This window comes from Oryctolagus cuniculus, chromosome 5, assembly GCF_964237555.1.
Source record: "Oryctolagus cuniculus chromosome 5, mOryCun1.1, whole genome shotgun sequence".
NCBI lineage: Eukaryota > Metazoa > Chordata > Mammalia > Lagomorpha > Leporidae > Oryctolagus > Oryctolagus cuniculus.
In genome coordinates, this window is record NC_091436.1 from 131,173,628 (window position 1) to 131,190,741 (window position 17,114).

Below are 17,114 nucleotides of genomic sequence, written 5' to 3' on the forward strand. Positions count from 1 at the left end.
ACTTTGGAAATTTATATTCATTAAATAAAAGATAAAAAAAAAATATTCTTAACTCCTGGTTAAGAACTGTTTTGCTTCAGTTGTGTTTATAAACAAGTTCCATACTTCATGAAATTTTTCTGCATAAGATCTCGTCACATCTTAAATTGCTTTTTTTTTTAGTTGAGAAATTTTCCAGTATTATTTTTACCTAGAATCCTCTTATTAGGAAAAAAACAGACAAAAACCCACAACAAAACTAAACAAAAAACCCAAAAGCCACTGTTTTGTATTCAGTAAGACCTTTGAGAAATGGCTGTTTTTGTTTAACTTATTCAATTGAATCCAGGCTTTTTTTGGTTTTATTTTGTTTTGTTTAAGGATAATAACATGTTGAGCTTCTTTTGTTTGTAATGGGGAGGTTGGGATATGAGAAAATAGAACAGCATTGTCATTTTCCTTTGCATTTTATCTTATAATTTTAGAATATAAATTAGTATCTTAATAAACCCATTGCATGAGACTGTGATCATGGCACTAATAACCTGTTATATTATCACAAACAGCCATTGTCTGTCTTTCATTCTGGAAGGGCAAGAACTATCTTTGGTTCTGCTAGCAGTTGCTTCCCTAGCAGTTAGATCCAGGGCTAAGTTCAGATAGCACCTCCCTAGTTGAAGTCAAACAGACTTTTTCTTATGCTTTCCCTCTTCTCAAAACTAATTTATTACTGATAGTTTTAATTTATTCAGACACTCATTCACTCAGCTAACATCTAACGAACACCTGCCATATTGCAGGAACCGGTTTAAGTGTCAGGCATGAAAGACTGAACAAGAAAGACACAGTTGTTGCTCTCAAGAATTCCATGATATAATGAAGATGACAACCATCTAGACATTGACAAAGTAAAATGTGAAAGTCTCAATAATAAAGCTATACATAGGGTATATAGGAGCATAGTTATGGGGGATCCTACTGAAGAAAGGATTTGAAGTAAGTCTCACAGGACTGAGGAACTGTGTAAGCAAAATAAAGGAGAAAGGATGTTTTTGAACATAGCCAAAAGTAGATTCTGTGTTGTTGTACTTGACCAGATCTAAACCTTTTACTCAAAACTATCTATCATTTTCTAGCTTCATTCTTGTTATTAAAAAATGTCCTTTTTTGTCTCATATGTAAAAATTGTCTATTTTCCATCTACCCATCCAAATCTTCTTTGTATGTTTCTAAGCTCAGGGAACTTAATGGATGTGATAGGTCTTTTCTCTTTTACTTCATATAACTGCATTAGGTATCTAGGAGTTTCTTTGTTTTAAAGTTATATTTATTTTTTGAACTTCTTTTTTTACAAGATTAAAACACTCCCTTTGAAGAACTGTAAATTATGTAAATTATGCTGCCATAGAAAATAGTATAAATTCCTTGGAAGTGAAGAAAAACAGGGTTTGAGATACTAATGTCTTTTGCTTATAAAATAGTACATTTTCATAGGTGCTTCATTATTGGGCACATGCTGCATGTGAGGAAACAAATATTAGGATATCAGTTTTCTTATTTGAGATCTCCTTTAGAAATGTGTCTAGGTATACTATAACTCTTCCCACACTTGTTTGTGGAATTTAAGAACTCCTGAACAAGGAAGCCAGATACTTGAACTATTAGATATGGGACTTGGGTTTCTTGAGTACGAAGCAAGGAGAGAATAGAATGCAAAGCCATCTAGGACCTTGGGCTCCTAATTGTGTCCAGGACCCTCCAGCATAAGGAACACAGACCCAGATGAGCCGTGAAAGTAGGAACCAGAACCTGGGAGTTAATGAAATTTGGTGGGGAAGAGTTTCCAGGACATCAACTCAGCTTCTGAAAGAAAACTATATTAATGGAATAAGGCTTCCACTGACTTTTTCATTTGGAAGACCAAGAAAATGGAAGTGCAGCTAGATCATGGAGATAAAAAACAAACTTGGATGGAGACTGACCTAGTCATTTTCCTGTCATGCTTACAGTGGAAATGGTTAAGTAGTTAATTATTTGCTCAGTGGAGAGGGAGGGTTGTATGTATTCATATTTTGCTCCACAATGCTTTTCAGTGATTGCTCTGACCTTTCATAGCACTTATAACTTGAATAACCCAATTTAGATATGAATTATGTATCTTGAATACTCGACTAATTATTTTGTGGTTGCTGGACCTCACTTTACATTTCTTTGGTAATGGTAATTGCACAACAGGTATCTTGCTGAATCTCTTTAGCCCTCTAACATCCCTGAATGTAGGTGCCTGGATAATAATTTTTCTGTAGAAAAACTTCTCTGTTGGAAGGAAATACTGGGAAACAATATTTTATAACATTTATTTTCACAGAGAAATGTTTAAAGAGAATTGTGTGTACAAGTCCTGTGGTTTATAAAGCCATCAGAGTTGCTCAGTGATCAATACGAATCTCCAAGCTGTCTGGATCAGGATGCTTTCTGTGGATATAAGGTTAGCTCAGGGGAGAGCAGGCCAGAAGTGAAACCAGACTGCTTGTTGGCTGCCAGAAATTCTGGGCAGAGTGCCAGGTTTGGTTCACCTTCTAAAAGATCATCTCCCAGGATGAATAGAGAGGACTCAATCTCTCCTTGCAGAGATGGTGGTGGCGTGAACACTTGGATTTCCTTCAGCCCAAAGTGCTTTGTTGATGAGAAGAAAGATGGGGGAGCAGACTGCTGTGGACTCATGTCTTTGACCTCATTTAAGAGCTGTAGTATTTTCCTTAGCAGCCTTACTTCATTATGTTTCAAATTATAATTTCCTAAGTTAATAATTGTTCTTCCAAATAATGTGTTTCACACACACACACACGTGAATGTGTTCTGTGGGTAGGAAGTATAGGTTTAATTTCTAATAGTCATAGAAATTCTGTGCACATTATAAAGCTATTAGGATGTAACAGCTGTTTTAATTCATTTCACCCTGCAAAAGCAATGTGATGCAGTCTAAAATGATCAGTAATTATGTATTTTGAAAGCTAAACCTCTAGTTACTGAAAGAGCTAATTTACACATTAGATACTGATAAAACTACAGTATGCTTTGAGTTTCAAAGTTAGAGTTATCTCCTGCCTAAGACTATGAAAGAGAATCTGTTCCAGAAGACACTTTTCTTTCTTTGAAATCCTCTTTTGCATCGCTCATTATAATTTTTGAAGTTGCAAATCAACAGTAACGAAAAACTGCCTGATATTTTTCTAAAGCAAAAAATTAGAAGGACTGTTAGAGGGAGTAGGATTTAGAAGGATTTTATTTTATGTCTGCTGATCAGTGACTACCATCTGCCTTCCACTTAATGTTGTAGAAGCTTGCATGCGTTGCCCAGCTATGAACAGATGATGTGCATGGTTTGTTGAGATATATGTGTATTCTGGATGTGTGTGTGTATATACCTACAGTGCTTAAAATCACACTTGAAGTGTAAAACAGATAATGAGTCTCCATTTTGGGCTAATTTGCATCTTCAGCTCTTGAACGCAAAGCGCAAAGCAGTAGACTACAATGACACTGATTTTCTTTTCTACTTTAGAATCAGTACTAACCAGCTGACAACAAATATTTTGATTAAACACTTTGCTTTATTGGGGAACTTTGGGGCACATTCTTTGTATAAACATATTGTTTTCTCTGATTTCAAGGGACATATTTTCAGTGTGATTCATGGATGTATCACACCGGTAAGCTGTCATGCACAAAATATATTTTTCTCTGTAAACTTCCTTTATACCATTGATTTCTCTAGAGCAAAAATATGGTTAAGAACAGACTATTTCAACTCAGGATATTTGCTTGAAATAAAGATGGTGAATATATAAGCCTGTTTCAAGTAAACTGAAAAATGTGAAGCATTGATTAGTAAACTTGACTCTTCTCAGAGACTTTTTTTTAGATGATTTATTTATTTACTTGAAAGATGGAGTTACAGAAGGAGAGAGAGAGACAGACAGACAGACAGACAGAGACAGAAATAGACAAGGATAGAGAGATCTTCTGTCTGCTAGCTCACTCCCCAAATGGCCTCAGCGGTTGGAGCTGGGCTGATCCATTGCCAGGAGCCTGGAGCTTCTTCCAGGTTCCCTAAGTGGGTACAGGGGCCCAAGGACTTGGGCCATCTTCCATCACTTTACCAGGCCGTAGCAGAGAGCTGGATCAGGAGTGGAGCAGCGGACACTCAAACCAGTACTCATGTGGGATGCCAGCACCACAGAAGGCAGAGTATCCCACAGCACCGCAGTGCTGCTAGGTGCTTTTCTGTATTGTTTTTTTTAATTCTTAGAGCAATCCTTGGTGGTAGATGTTGTTATCCTCATTTTGCACAGCCCAGAGGTAAATATTATTGTCCAGCTGTGACACTGCACAAATGGGGAGACTGAGGCTAGAGAGCACAGTGAACCGACAGTCACACCGCTGGGGCCTGAGAGCTGGGATTAAAGCTCAGGTCTGTTTCATTCTAAAGGTCTTGTTGAACAGGAAACACTGCCTTTTCTACTTCTGTTTATCATTTCTGTGGGGAGCAGCTCGGACTAGACTAAGTTACTGGAATTAAGACTTATTCTATGCATCTGCTCTCCCACAATATGGCGCTGGGAGAGAAGAAAGCAGCTTCTACACAGCTGCCTCCAGTTCAGCCAATAAACTGTAGGACCTGCTCCTGATTGGAGGAGAGCAGCGTGCTCGGCGTGTGGGCAGCCGAGTTGGGATTGGCAGAGGAGGACTATAAAGGAGGAGAGAGACGGCATGCACAAGGAACATCTAAGGGGAACATCTAAGGGAACACCTTTGTGTCCCATTGGAGGGTGAACCAACGGCAAAAGGAAGACCTTTCTCTCTCTGTCTCTCTCTCTCTCACTGTCCACTCTGCCTGTCAAAAAAAAAAAAAAAAATTACTTATTTGAAATTTAGAGGGAGATATAGAAAAGAGTTTCTATCCACTGGTTCACTACCCAGATGGCTGCAATGGCCAGGGCTGAGCCAAGATCTTCATCTTGGTCTCCTATGTGGGTGACTGACCCAAGCATTTGGGCTGTCTTCTACTTTCCCAGATATATTAGCAGAGAGTTGGTTTGGAAATGGAGCAGCCCCCGAGAGAGCCGGCCGGCGGTGTGCCGCTCCCCTGCGGAAGTGGGGAATGTGGCCAGGGGGAACTGCCCTTCCACGGAGGTGGAAGGGATAGTAGCCAACCCGGGAAGAACCAGCAGCAAACCTGGGGAGGGCCGAGCAGACAGAAAGAACAGCGCAGGGTCCTGTGTCGTTCCTCCACGAAGACGGGGAGCGACAATTTCATGGCATTATCTTTATTAAGCTTTGATGATAAAATCGTTTTATTCTGGACTTTGGGATTCTGAAGTTAATAGTTTTTACTTCAAGGTGATCAGATAGACACACTCCTCCTTTCCTACCCTTTTTCCTTCTAGCCTCTCTCCCCTCAGCCTCTTTCCCTTTCTTTCAGATACCTTATAGGACAAGAATAATATCCGAACGCCATAACCTTTTAATCTTCTAAAAGCATTTAGAACCCCCGGTTGTTCTGGATCTGGCAGATGTACATTTGGATGTTTAAATTAATAAATGAAGACTTTTATTCTGCAGTTCTGATGATGCCAGATTAAAATAATTTCCATTATCAAAGAAATGGAATGCGTACTCCTGTCCTTTTATTCCATCTATTTATACTGTGATGATAGGGCATACAGAAAGATTGTATTAAAATGTGGAATGTTAGAATGTACATCTGGGATGTGTTTCTAATCCCCTAAAAACTTTTCTGGTTCCTGAAGACAGAAACATATCTATGATAACTGTGGCCTTTCGTATATGGTGCTCTATTATCTGAATATTCATTTCTAATGTCTTGCAGTTGTAAAGGTTGCTTGAGGAAGCAGAAGTCATCATAATATAAAAATGTTCACTAATGAACTGTCCACGTGTAAAATTAGCTCCCACTCAAGCATTCCTCCCTGATGAATATTGTCCTTTCCCATCCATTAGTTACAGTGTTTCACTGATTGTTGGGAAGATGTAAAATCATTGTGCTCAATTGCAAAATCAAATGGCAAAATTTGCAAAAAATGAGAAATAAAGATTTCATGAAGTCAAGAAAAGTGAGGTCGAAGCCCTGCCAGATTCCCATGCAAAGCCATTGACAAATTCTGGTAGTGTTAGACCAGTGAAGAACTGAAAATGAGACAATCCACAAAAATGTTGATATGGTGGGAATTTTGAGAGGAGTATCTGACTTAAAAATTAGGAGAATGTTGGTGATGGTATGTTTGGAGGGAGGTGTGGAAAGTTAGAAGATGTTAGGAAAACTATACTAAAAATTATCTAACACCTTTATTACTACTATTTGCATTACCTTAGCATATAGTTGCATTGATTATTTTTTCTTACAGATTTCCTTTTTTTTTTTTTTTTTTTAAAGATTTACTTATTTGAGCCGGCGCTGCGGCTCACTAGGCTAATCCTCCACCTAGCGGCGCCGGCACAACGGGTTCTAGTCCCGGTCGGGGCGCCGGATTCTGTCCCGGTTGCCCCTCTTCCAGGCCAGCTCTCTGCTGTGGCCAGGGAGTGCAGTGGAGGATGGCCCAAGTGCTTGGGCCCTGCACCCCATGGGAGACCAGGATAAGTACCTGGCTCCTGCCTTTGGATCAGCGCGGTGCGCCGCCGCGCTGCGGCCATTGGAGGGTGAACCAACGGCAAAAGGAAGACCTTTCTCTCTCTGTCTCTCTCTCTCTCACTGTCCACTCTGCCTGTCAAAAAAAAAAAAAAAAAAAATTACTTATTTGAAATTTAGAGGGAGATATAGAAAAGAGTTTCTATCCACTGGTTCACTACCCAGATGGCTGCAATGGCCAGGGCTGAGCCAAGATCTTCATCTTGGTCTCCTATGTGGGTGACTGACCCAAGCATTTGGGCTGTCTTCTACTTTCCCAGATATATTAGCAGAGAGTTGGTTTGGAAATGGAGTAGCCTGGATTTGAACTGGTGCTCATATGGGATGCTGGTGTCACAGTGGAGGCTTTACCTACTACTCCACAATGCCAACTCCTGGAAAGATATACTTTGATACTCCTTTTTAATTTAATAAAACTCTTATTCCACATTCTTATGAAATTTTGGTTCCTATTTTAAGGATTCAATTTAAATGTCCTTTTTCAGATAACTATTGTCCTGGAATAATGAGAGCCTCCTGAGTGGGTTATATACTTGCCTTTTTGTACCTGTACGTCTTCCTTCTCCAGCTTTGCTGATAACAGCAGCAACAAACCCTGGCTTAGAGTGACTCATCCTGAATAAAGTTGTTTTGTAAGCAGTGAGGCAAAGAAACAGAACCTTGATGAGCAATAATCTCTTCTAGAAGAATGGCTAACCAGCAGAAATTATACTTCTATCTTAGAGAAAGGGCTTCAGGTGGTTCACTAAAGGAAAAGGCATTGTATAAATAAAGGTGTCCCCTTTTGGGGGTGGTTGAGGGAACTGTAGCAGTGTTGGTTTTGAAGTCTTTGTTTCTATTTGGTAAAACTGTCCAGAGCTTTGGTGTTACTGGGAATCCAAGATGAACACATTTTTGGAGCTTCCTAATCCATTTGAAAAGAAAAATGTGTTTGTAACTTTACCAGCCTTTATTTAGTCCATGGGTAGTCTTGGCAGGCTCAGCTGTAACGTCAAGAGTAGAGTCTAATGTATGCTGCTGGCTGCTGTCATGACAGCCAGAGTTCTGAGTTTTGGAAGCGATTGACATTGCTTTATAGTTGTTGTTGTTTGTTTGTTTGTTTGTTTGTTTTTAAGTCTTAGAGTCTAGAGAATACCCAAAGGTTGTGGTGGTAGAGAATTGAGTGCTTTTCTGGGTTTTCAAGTATGTGTAAAGAACACTATCAGTTAAAACTATAATGCACAGTTGATGTTTCCTTAACTTCTAGCAATAGGCAAGCCCTGTTTTAACAAGATCAGGAGATTGTTTTTTGAGACCTGGAACATAAATGTATACCTTAAAGCCATTTTCCAAATAGAGCTCATTCATTAAGACCAGCATTTACATTCAAGCTTCCCTTGAACTAGGCCAGAATATTTATCTGTGTAATTTAAGTAATAACATGTTAGTTAAGTGCTTGATTTAAAGTAGCTGGCATTTCAATTTATTTTTCTTTTATTGGAAAAGTTCATCCCTCTGCAAGGGGTTGAATTAGTCATTGTATAGTTTAGATAAGTCCTTTGCTCAGGGGACAAAACATTCACAGGATTTGTAGAGCTGTCTTGTAGCACCTGTGTGATGGGCATGTCATGAATCTCTTAATAGTGGTGGTATTGCTTTTCACAGAACAGTATGATGTGGGACTGACTCTTTCTGCTCCATTTTATGGCAAATCATGTAGCTTGTAAATCATGCTAACCATAAATCCTAATTTATGTTTGTCCAAGGATTGTGCTCTGAGATTCACCTTCACAGAAGCTGAAGAGGCTCAATACCATATGGTTTCTGTTATTAGTATGGTTAAGAGTGTATTTTCATCAAAATACACCATCTGTTTGCCATAAGAAGAGGAAAAGATAAATATGTTGATATATTTACACTGCCCCCCAGCCCCTATCTAATTAGTTAAAAATATAAAACTTAGATTGGCTTATTGAGAAAATATTTTAGAAAATTTAAAAATGTATGTGTTGAAGCAATAAGTTCCATAGGAGTAGGTTTTAGCCATCTTTTTTTGTCTCACATATACAAATACCAGAAAATTTGTTGAAGTAACCTGTGACTGTATTGTTTTATGGTTTCTTGTAAAACTACAGAAATATATTATTTGGTTGGAATTGTATTAATGCATTCAATTGAATGGAGCTTTGACCTTCAATCAAATGAGATGGGTGAAGATTAAAAATAATTTTCTGGGTAAGAGGGACTGGTGGCGAAGGAGTAGAAGGCAAAGGCAGGCTTCTAGAATTTCTTTGCTACAATGCTGTCACCTATCCTTTCCTCTTAGACACTTGTATTTCTCAGTGTCTAATTTTGTTGCCTATCTGCTCCTCAGAATTTCCCCTTCCCTTTCATAAGGCATAGCATATTTTCTCCTTGGAATGTCCTAATTCTTCCCCTTTCACCAAGTCCTGAATGCAAATAAGTTTTTACAGAAAACTCCAGGTTCTTGGGGCGAATGTTATGGCACAATAGGTTAAGCTGTTGTTTGGGGTGCCCACATTCCATATCAGAATTCCTGGTTGGAATAATGGCTCCTGTGCTTTTTTGATCCATTGTTTTAGCTGTTCTAAGTATCTGAGATAATTTAAAGTATATGGGAAGGGTATGCATAGGTTTATGCAAATACCACACCATTTTATATAAGAAACTTGAGCACCTGTGGATTTGGGTATCGATAGGGGTCCTAGGACGATTCCCTTGTGAAGACCAAGGGACAATAGTAATTGCTGAGAGTACAGGACGTTGATTGGGCTGTAGTTACCAGTGAGTAAGGTTGGTGGGTTTTAAATAATCATGCAGCCATACAGGCTCTGTTCTTATTTTCCCTTCCTTTGGAATTGAGTCATTTTGCCACCTTTTCTTTTTCTTGAGGATTTCCTGCCTCTGTGAGGTAATTCTGTTATTTTCTCATTCTTGTCTTGTATTCTTCCTCTTTCCATAGAGTCAGTGTAGTAACTTCAACCAGAACACTTTGTGCAACCTAGGCATGCATCCCATGCTTTCATTTTTGTTATGTTTTTAATTTTTTTCCCTTTCTGCACATATACCTAACTGTGCTAGAGACAACTTCAGGTTCTGTATTGTGTGGTTGGGAAGAGGGGAAAATCTCAAGATATAGAATTGGACTTAAGGAAAATCAGAGACACTTAATTGTGTCTTCATCCTAAGCAAATGCTCCAGTTTGGGTGTTTTTAAAATGTTTCCTTCCTTCCTTACTCCCTGTCATAAGCATCTGGGGCTTGGACCTTGCTGGTCTCTTAGTCTTTCTCTAGCCCTTTCTCCATGTTGCAGTCTTAAAATGCAAACTAATCAAATTATTCCCTGATGTAAAACCTTTCAGTGACTCCTCCTCTTCTGTACTATGTAACTCAAGATCCTTTGCATAGCGGTGAGACAGTGTAATGGGTAAAGGTGCAGTTCTCGAGCCAGTCTTCCTGGCTTTATTTGGCTTTCATTTATTAACTGAGTGATGTTGGCCAAGGTGCTTTCTCTCTCTGTCCTCAGTTTGCATACTTGTAAAAACAGCTAACAATAGTGGCTTCCTTGTAGAGGAGTTACTGTAATGATTAAATTATGTAAAAGAGGAATTAAACCAATGCCTGACACATTGTAAATTCTTTTTTAAAAAAAATATTTGAGAGGAAGAGTTACAGAGAGAGGGAGAAACAGAGAGAAAGGTTTTTCACCTGCTGGTTCACTCCCCAAATGGCCTCAACAGCCGGAGCTGGGCTGATCCGAAGCTAGGAGCCAGGAGCTTCTTCAGGGTCTCCCATGCAGGTGTAGGGGCCCAAGCACTTGAGCCATCTTCTGCTACTTTCCCAGACCATTAATAGGGAGCTGCATTTAAAGTGGAGCAGCCTGGACTCAAACTGGCGCCCAGATGGGATGCTGGCACTGCAGGCGGAGGCTTAGCCACAGCGCTGACTCCCACATAGTAAATTCTTAATGTGAGACCTTAGTGTTAGACCTCCTGCTTACTTTGATAGTCTCACTTCCTGCTGAAACCTTATACTCCAACCAAACCAAATAGTTTAAAGAATCCAAATGCATACTTTGGTTTGTTCCTTCTCCTTTGTGTTTAAACATGGAATGACCTTTGCTCAGAATGAATCTCGCCCCAGATGATGCTTGATTGTTGACTTCCCTAGGAAGATTTACCAGACCAGTCTGAGCTATCTGAGCACCATGGGCATTGAGGATTCAGCAGAGTGCAGCATAAAAGTGCCTGTCTTCCTGGAAATTCTGAAAGACAGACAAAAAACAGCATAAGAAAGTAAAGCAGGGAAGAGGGACGAGGACGCTTATTAGGTAACATCTGCAATTTCAAATAGACAAGACCTCCTTATAGAGGTGATATCTGAGTAATCTGAGTAAAGACTTGAAGGAGGTGAGGGAACAAGCCAGTGTGGGTAGTGTTCCAGCCTGAGGAAGCAGCAGCTGACCCTGATGAAGAACCTACCTGGAGAAGGCCGGTAGGGCTGGAGCAGAAGGGAAGGTACTATAAGACAGGGTCAGAGAGAGAATGGGGCCAGATTGCACAGGTTTGGGCAAGTGAGATGGTGTGCAGCGATGGGTGTTAAACAGAAGAATCTTGTGAGCTGACTGTTCGAACATTGGGTAGCATAAACTATACAGGAGCAAAGATAGACACATTCTATCAAGAATAATTTAGGTAAAAGGTGGTTGTGGCTTAGATGAAGGTAGAAGCAGTAGAGAAAAATGCTTTAGATTCTGATAAATTTTGAGGGTGTAGCCAGTGGCATCGGCTGATAGATTTAATATAGGGTAAGAACGAAAAAAGGAATCAAGCATGACACGGGGCTTTTGGTCTGAACAACCGATAGGATGATAAGGACTGTGAAGAGAAGATTTGAGAGTAGCTCAGTTTGAACATTTTAGATTTGAGATGTTTTTAGATGCCCAAGTGGGGATGTTGAAAATGCAACTGAATATATAGCTTCTGAAGTCCAACAGAGAAGTCTGAACTGGATATGTAAATTTGGATGTCAGCCTAAGATGCTTCTTAAAGTTCTGAGACTGTGAGATCACCGTTGTTTCCAAGGTTGAGAGTGGGAGGAGGGTCCAGCACACCAGAGGAGAAGCTGCCAGGGAGCCAGTGGCAAGGAAGCCACGGAAGGTGCCTTGGAAGCCAAGGAAGGAAGAGTTTCTGCAGGGTGAAGCTGTCAGCTGTGTGGGCTGTGGAGGGGCCATGTAAGATGGAGTGAGGGCTGATGTTTAGATTTTGCAGTATAGAGCTCCTGGGTGCCCTTGAGTAGCAGTTTTAGAGAAATAGTGGTAGGAAATCTTGATTGGAGGAGGGTCAAGATGAAGAGAGAATTGGGAACAGCATATGCAGACAGCTGTTTCAGGAAGCTTGCCTATGAAACAAAGAACGGAAAGCCACAGGGTATTGGTTCCCTGCATTCTCGAGGCCTAGCCACAGTCATTTGAGGTATGGACTATCTGGGGAAAGTTACTTTTACAGAAATGTAGTTATTACCATTCAGATTTGTCTTTGTCTTAACAGTTACCATTTTGAGTTGTTTCCTTCCTTTATTCTGACAGTGCCTAAGTTAGGATCTACTAAAATCTTTCTGATTCTAGAGTGTGAAAACATTGAACCAACCTGTTTGGGGACAAAGATACTGCCTTCTAAAGCAGGTTACTGCAGCTGTAAGTTTGAAGAGGTGAGCATTTCTGAAGATGTGGAGCTATGCCCTGTGAGCAAAGGGGAGCTAACATTCACTGAGTGCTGCTTCTGTGCCCACACAGCTTTGGGTGTTTTACATCCATTATCCAGTTAACCGTATCAGCTACTTGGGCTGATAGAATTTCATAAAGAGAATCTTACAGGTAAACATCCAGGATTTGTGACAAGCCTTTTAGCATCGTGCTTCATCTTACCAGTTTTGATAGCTCATTTGAATGCCCAGGAATGTTATAAAAATCTTTGAAGTACCAGACATGTTTATGGAACTGGGCATTAAAAGGAGTCACGTTGTAGGTTACGTTCTAAAAAAAATTTTTGAATATCTGGTTAAGAAAATAGCCTTCCCTTTTTAGGTGAGAGGCTAGTTTTGGGAAAAACTCTACAGTCCAATGAAAACCTTTCCAAGGATATTAAATCCTTAGAATTTACATGTCACCGTTGCTTGTGGGTCTTGTGCCTGTCTTCAGTTACTGGCTTTTCCAGGTGCCTTTTCTGTATCTGCCTAGCCATATCTACTTCCTCATGGACTTATTGCTTATCTTTTGGAGGAATGCGATATCAAACTTTGATCTCTTCCATCGGATTACAACATTTAAAGGAAGATTGTGCTTCTGGCCCAAACATGTTGACAATGACCCTTAACAGTATTTGAATTATAGTGTGGTTTTCAGGTAAACATCTTAGTGCCCTGTTTTCTTTTTATGTATAGACCACTCTTCTTATTTACATATCTCCTAGGGAAAGATAAATGTCTGAATTGGGCAAAAGAGAAATTCTGCTTTGAAATTGCCCTATTCTTTTTTTAAAGGTGCCATCTAAGGATGCAGTATTTTAAAATTTTGAACTTTGTAGGCACATTTTCATTTTAAAAGAAGAAAAAAAATTTTTAAAAATGTATTGGCAAAACCCAAAAAGCTCTAAAAAAAGGACTCTAGCTCAACAAGAGAACAGGAAGGAATGATTACTGATGATTTCAATTTCCAGTAGATTACAAAGCACACGTAATAGGCCTCGAGGAGAGATGATTCCTATGGCATACTTCATGCTGCCTTCACAGATAAGTGTGTAAATGAAAGGGGAATGAATTGTTTCAGCCTGGCAAATCTGGACAATTTTGTTGGAGTGAAATTGAAATAATTCTATCACTCCTTACTGAAAATAAAACATATAAATGTTTTTGATATGTTTCTAGAGAATAGCGTATGTGTAGATTTGCTGCCGAGAAACAGTATTGAATGAGAGATAACTGAGTATCAAAAATAAGGGTATTTTATATAATTTACACTGCAAAATTTGAAAATTGGAAAGATTATTTTGTGGGTTGGAGTGGTTTTTTGTTTTTAACTCCTTAAAACTAGTAAAATTTTTCATAGTGGGTAAGAAGCCTTATTCATGTATTCATTTACCATAGATTTACCGAAATCCTGCAATGGGCCAAGTACTATTACCAATAAGACAGAAAAAGTCTCTTTCTGGAGTATACATGCTGGAGGGAAAGATGATAATAAGCAATATCAGGAATAACTCCATCAATCTGCTTATCACATGATAAGTGTTGGGAAGGGGATCATAAGAATTTTTTGAGGGCCTGGCGCTGTGGCGTGGTAGTTTAAGTATCTGCCTACAGCACCAGCATTCCATATGAGCACCATTTTGAGTCCCAACTGCTCTACTTCCAATCCAGCTCCCTGCTGATGGCCTGGGAAAGCTGTGGAGGATGGCCTAAGTGCTTGTGCGTTTACACCCACACGGGAGACCTGGAAGAAGCTCCTGGATCCTGGCTTCGGATTGGCTTGGCTCTGGCCTTTGTGGCCATTTGGGGAGTGAACTGGCAGATGGAAGACCTCTCTTTCTGTCCCTCCCTCTCTCTCTGTCTATAACTCTGCCTTTCAAGTAAATAAATAAATCTTTTTTTTTAAAAGAATTTTTTGAGTGGTGATCCCTGAAGAAATGGCATTTAAGCTGATAGCTAAGACAAGACAGGAGGAAGAGGAAAACATGATGGAGGAATGAAGTATGGCACGTATAGACTCTGAAATGAGAAGGAGCTTGGTGGGCTTAAAGAACCAAGAGAAGCAGAGAGCTGGACAATGTGATATAGCAAGTGAGCAAGGGTAGTAGGGAGGTACAAAAGGAGGCTGGAGTAGTGAGCTGGGGACAGTCCTCTTAGGATTTTATAAATCTATTCTAAATCTATTCTCAGAGCAGAGAGCTGTTAAAGGATTTATAGCAGCCTCGCCTTTTAAAAAGATAATAGGTAAAGAACTTGAATAGATATCTCTCAAAAGAAGCCAATAAATACCTGAAAAGATGCTCAACATCATTAGTCATTGAGAAAAGTCACAAAGAGGTACTGCTTCACACCCATTAGGATGGCTATCAGAAACAAAATAAAATATGGAAAAAAGCAAGTATTGGCAAGAATGTGTAGAAATTAGAATCCATGTCTGTTATTGGTAAGAATGTAGATTGGTGTAACCCCTGTGTATAAGTTTGGCAGTTCATTAAAAGGTTAATCATGGAATTACTGTATGATCTAACAATTCTACTTCTAGATATGTACCTAAAAGAATTGAAAGCAGGAATCCAAACAGATGCTCTTATACTGCTGTTCATGGCAGCATTATTCACAATAGCCATTAGATGAAAGCAGCTCAAGTGTCTACTAGCAGTTGAATGGACAAGTAAAATGTTATTGTACATACAAGGGAGATTATTAAACCTTAAAAAGGAATGAAATTCTGATACATACTGTCACATTGATAAACTTTGAAAATATTACCCAATTGAAATAAGCCTGACACAAAAGGGCAAATATCATATGATTTTACTTATATGCGGTATCTACAGTAGGCAAATTCCTAGATACTGAAAGTATAACACAATTTACCAGGTGCTGGGGATGGTGATGCATGGGGAGTTATTGTTTTATGGGTGCAGAATTTTTTTGGAATGATTTGAAAGTTCTAGAAATAGATAGTGGAGATGGCAAATGTACTTATGTTAGTGAATTAAATACTTTAAAATCATATTACAGAAACCTAATGTTACTAGCACAGTGCTAATTCCTATGCCCACTCCTCCTTCCTCCCCCAATAAAGGAGAGACCCTCAAGGTCTATTTTGTATTGCGAAGCCAATAACAAAACTGAACATTGAGTATCAACAGCATAAGTTTATTCTATGGCCGAAGAATGGAGAAGCAGGAGGTTAACTCATAAATCAATTTCTTGACTTGTTGAAGGTGGAGGAATCTTAGATATAGGATAGGAGTGAAATATACTAATGAGTAAGAAGAATGTTCATGTTTTTTCTTGGAATAGTCAGGGATTTCTTGGAACTTGGGTGCCTCCTTTTTTCCCCCTTTTTATGGTCACTGTTTCCTGTCATAGCAGCTGGAAGATGTGTTATTGAGCATGGAAGTTACATTACAGGGAAGTTTGAGGTCTACTGGAGGTTACTGAGTCAGCCATCTTAGAACCAGTTGGTTTTAGCCAGTTAGCTGACTCTGAGGCATCCTGTTCCAAAGATAAACAATTACAGGGTGGTGGTAGAAACTTAACTACACATTACCCTAGGTAACGCCAAGGAAAAGAAAAAACATCAAAAGCTATTGGTTCCATATACCATTTCACCTTTGTCTAACATTGAGACAGCTCTTCTGTCTTCTTGACTTGGGTCCTTCTGCTCAAGATGTGAACATTTGTGAAGGAGAAGGACCCTGCTCAGTACAGACCATGTGAAGGCGATGAAGTGTGTGGATGGTCAGCATGCCAGTGTGTAACATCATAGCATACAGCAGGAGCTCGGCTTTACTTTCGAGTTAAACTCAAAGCAGTGATTTTATTTTATTTTTAAAAAATGAATACTTAAGCCTTTAGGTGTCTTAACAATTGCTTCTAGTGAGACACCATTGACGATCTGCTAGTTGGCTCAAGTCTTTTTTGGTGTCTGCGGATAGCAGTGTTTTCTTGAGATAGACTTTTATTTTATAAATCTGTATAAAGTTGGCCCTTTGGATTGACCTTCAGGTGTAAGACATACTGCTTTTGTTTAGTGTTTAAAAAAGAACAAAAAGCAAATCTGAACAGAGCCAGGCTTTTCTTTTTGTTAGAATTTTGTGTCTGCTTTTATATGCTATGAGTGCCTAGAGGCATCTTAAGATGGACATGATTTTATAAATCCTAAGTAAAAGATAAATGCTTTATAGGTTTGGGGTTTGCAAGTGCGTAATGGACTATAAGTCAGTGAATCTGTTGTAATACAATAAAGTTTATTGTAGCATAAACCAATTTATCAAAAATATAGCTCATGGATTACTAGCCTAATCCATAAAATGGGCCCCACTATGGAGCATTTCATGTTAATTTACTATGCCTCCACCATGTGTATTATTGCTATCACTTATTAAACACCAGCAGTTTCTTAGAGACTGAACCAAATCAAAAGATGGAACTTGACCCAGGCTGAAAAGTTGTCTAACAACACTGTGGCACAGGAGCAAGGTAGAGGAAAAGCAGGCCTGCTTCTGTATGCATCCCCCCCCTCCTTTTTTTGGTGCCTGTGAACTAGTTTATTTTTGATTCTTAAAATATTTCTGTCCCATTCCAAAATTTGAAGTACATATATAAATGCTTATGATTCATGTGCCCTATTCATTATGGTATTAATAATGAATAGAACGCAGTAATGTTGC

At 39.2% G+C, this 17,114-nt stretch overlaps 2 protein-coding genes across 6 annotated transcripts in view; both read left to right on the plus strand.

The window, feature by feature from the left end:
• BTBD9 (BTB domain containing 9) overlaps positions 1-17,114 on the plus strand; it is a 435,326-nt gene that overhangs the window by 77,851 nt on the left and 340,361 nt on the right. The gene's annotated exons all lie outside the window — the stretch shown is intronic.
• LOC108177422 (cytochrome c-like) overlaps positions 1-17,114 on the plus strand; it is a 72,320-nt gene continuing 55,206 nt past the window's right edge. Inside the window, exon 1 of the mRNA XM_051855724.2 lies at positions 1-17,114. This exon is cut by the window's right edge and continues 55,206 nt beyond it. The gene's annotated coding sequence lies outside the window, so the exon portion shown is untranslated.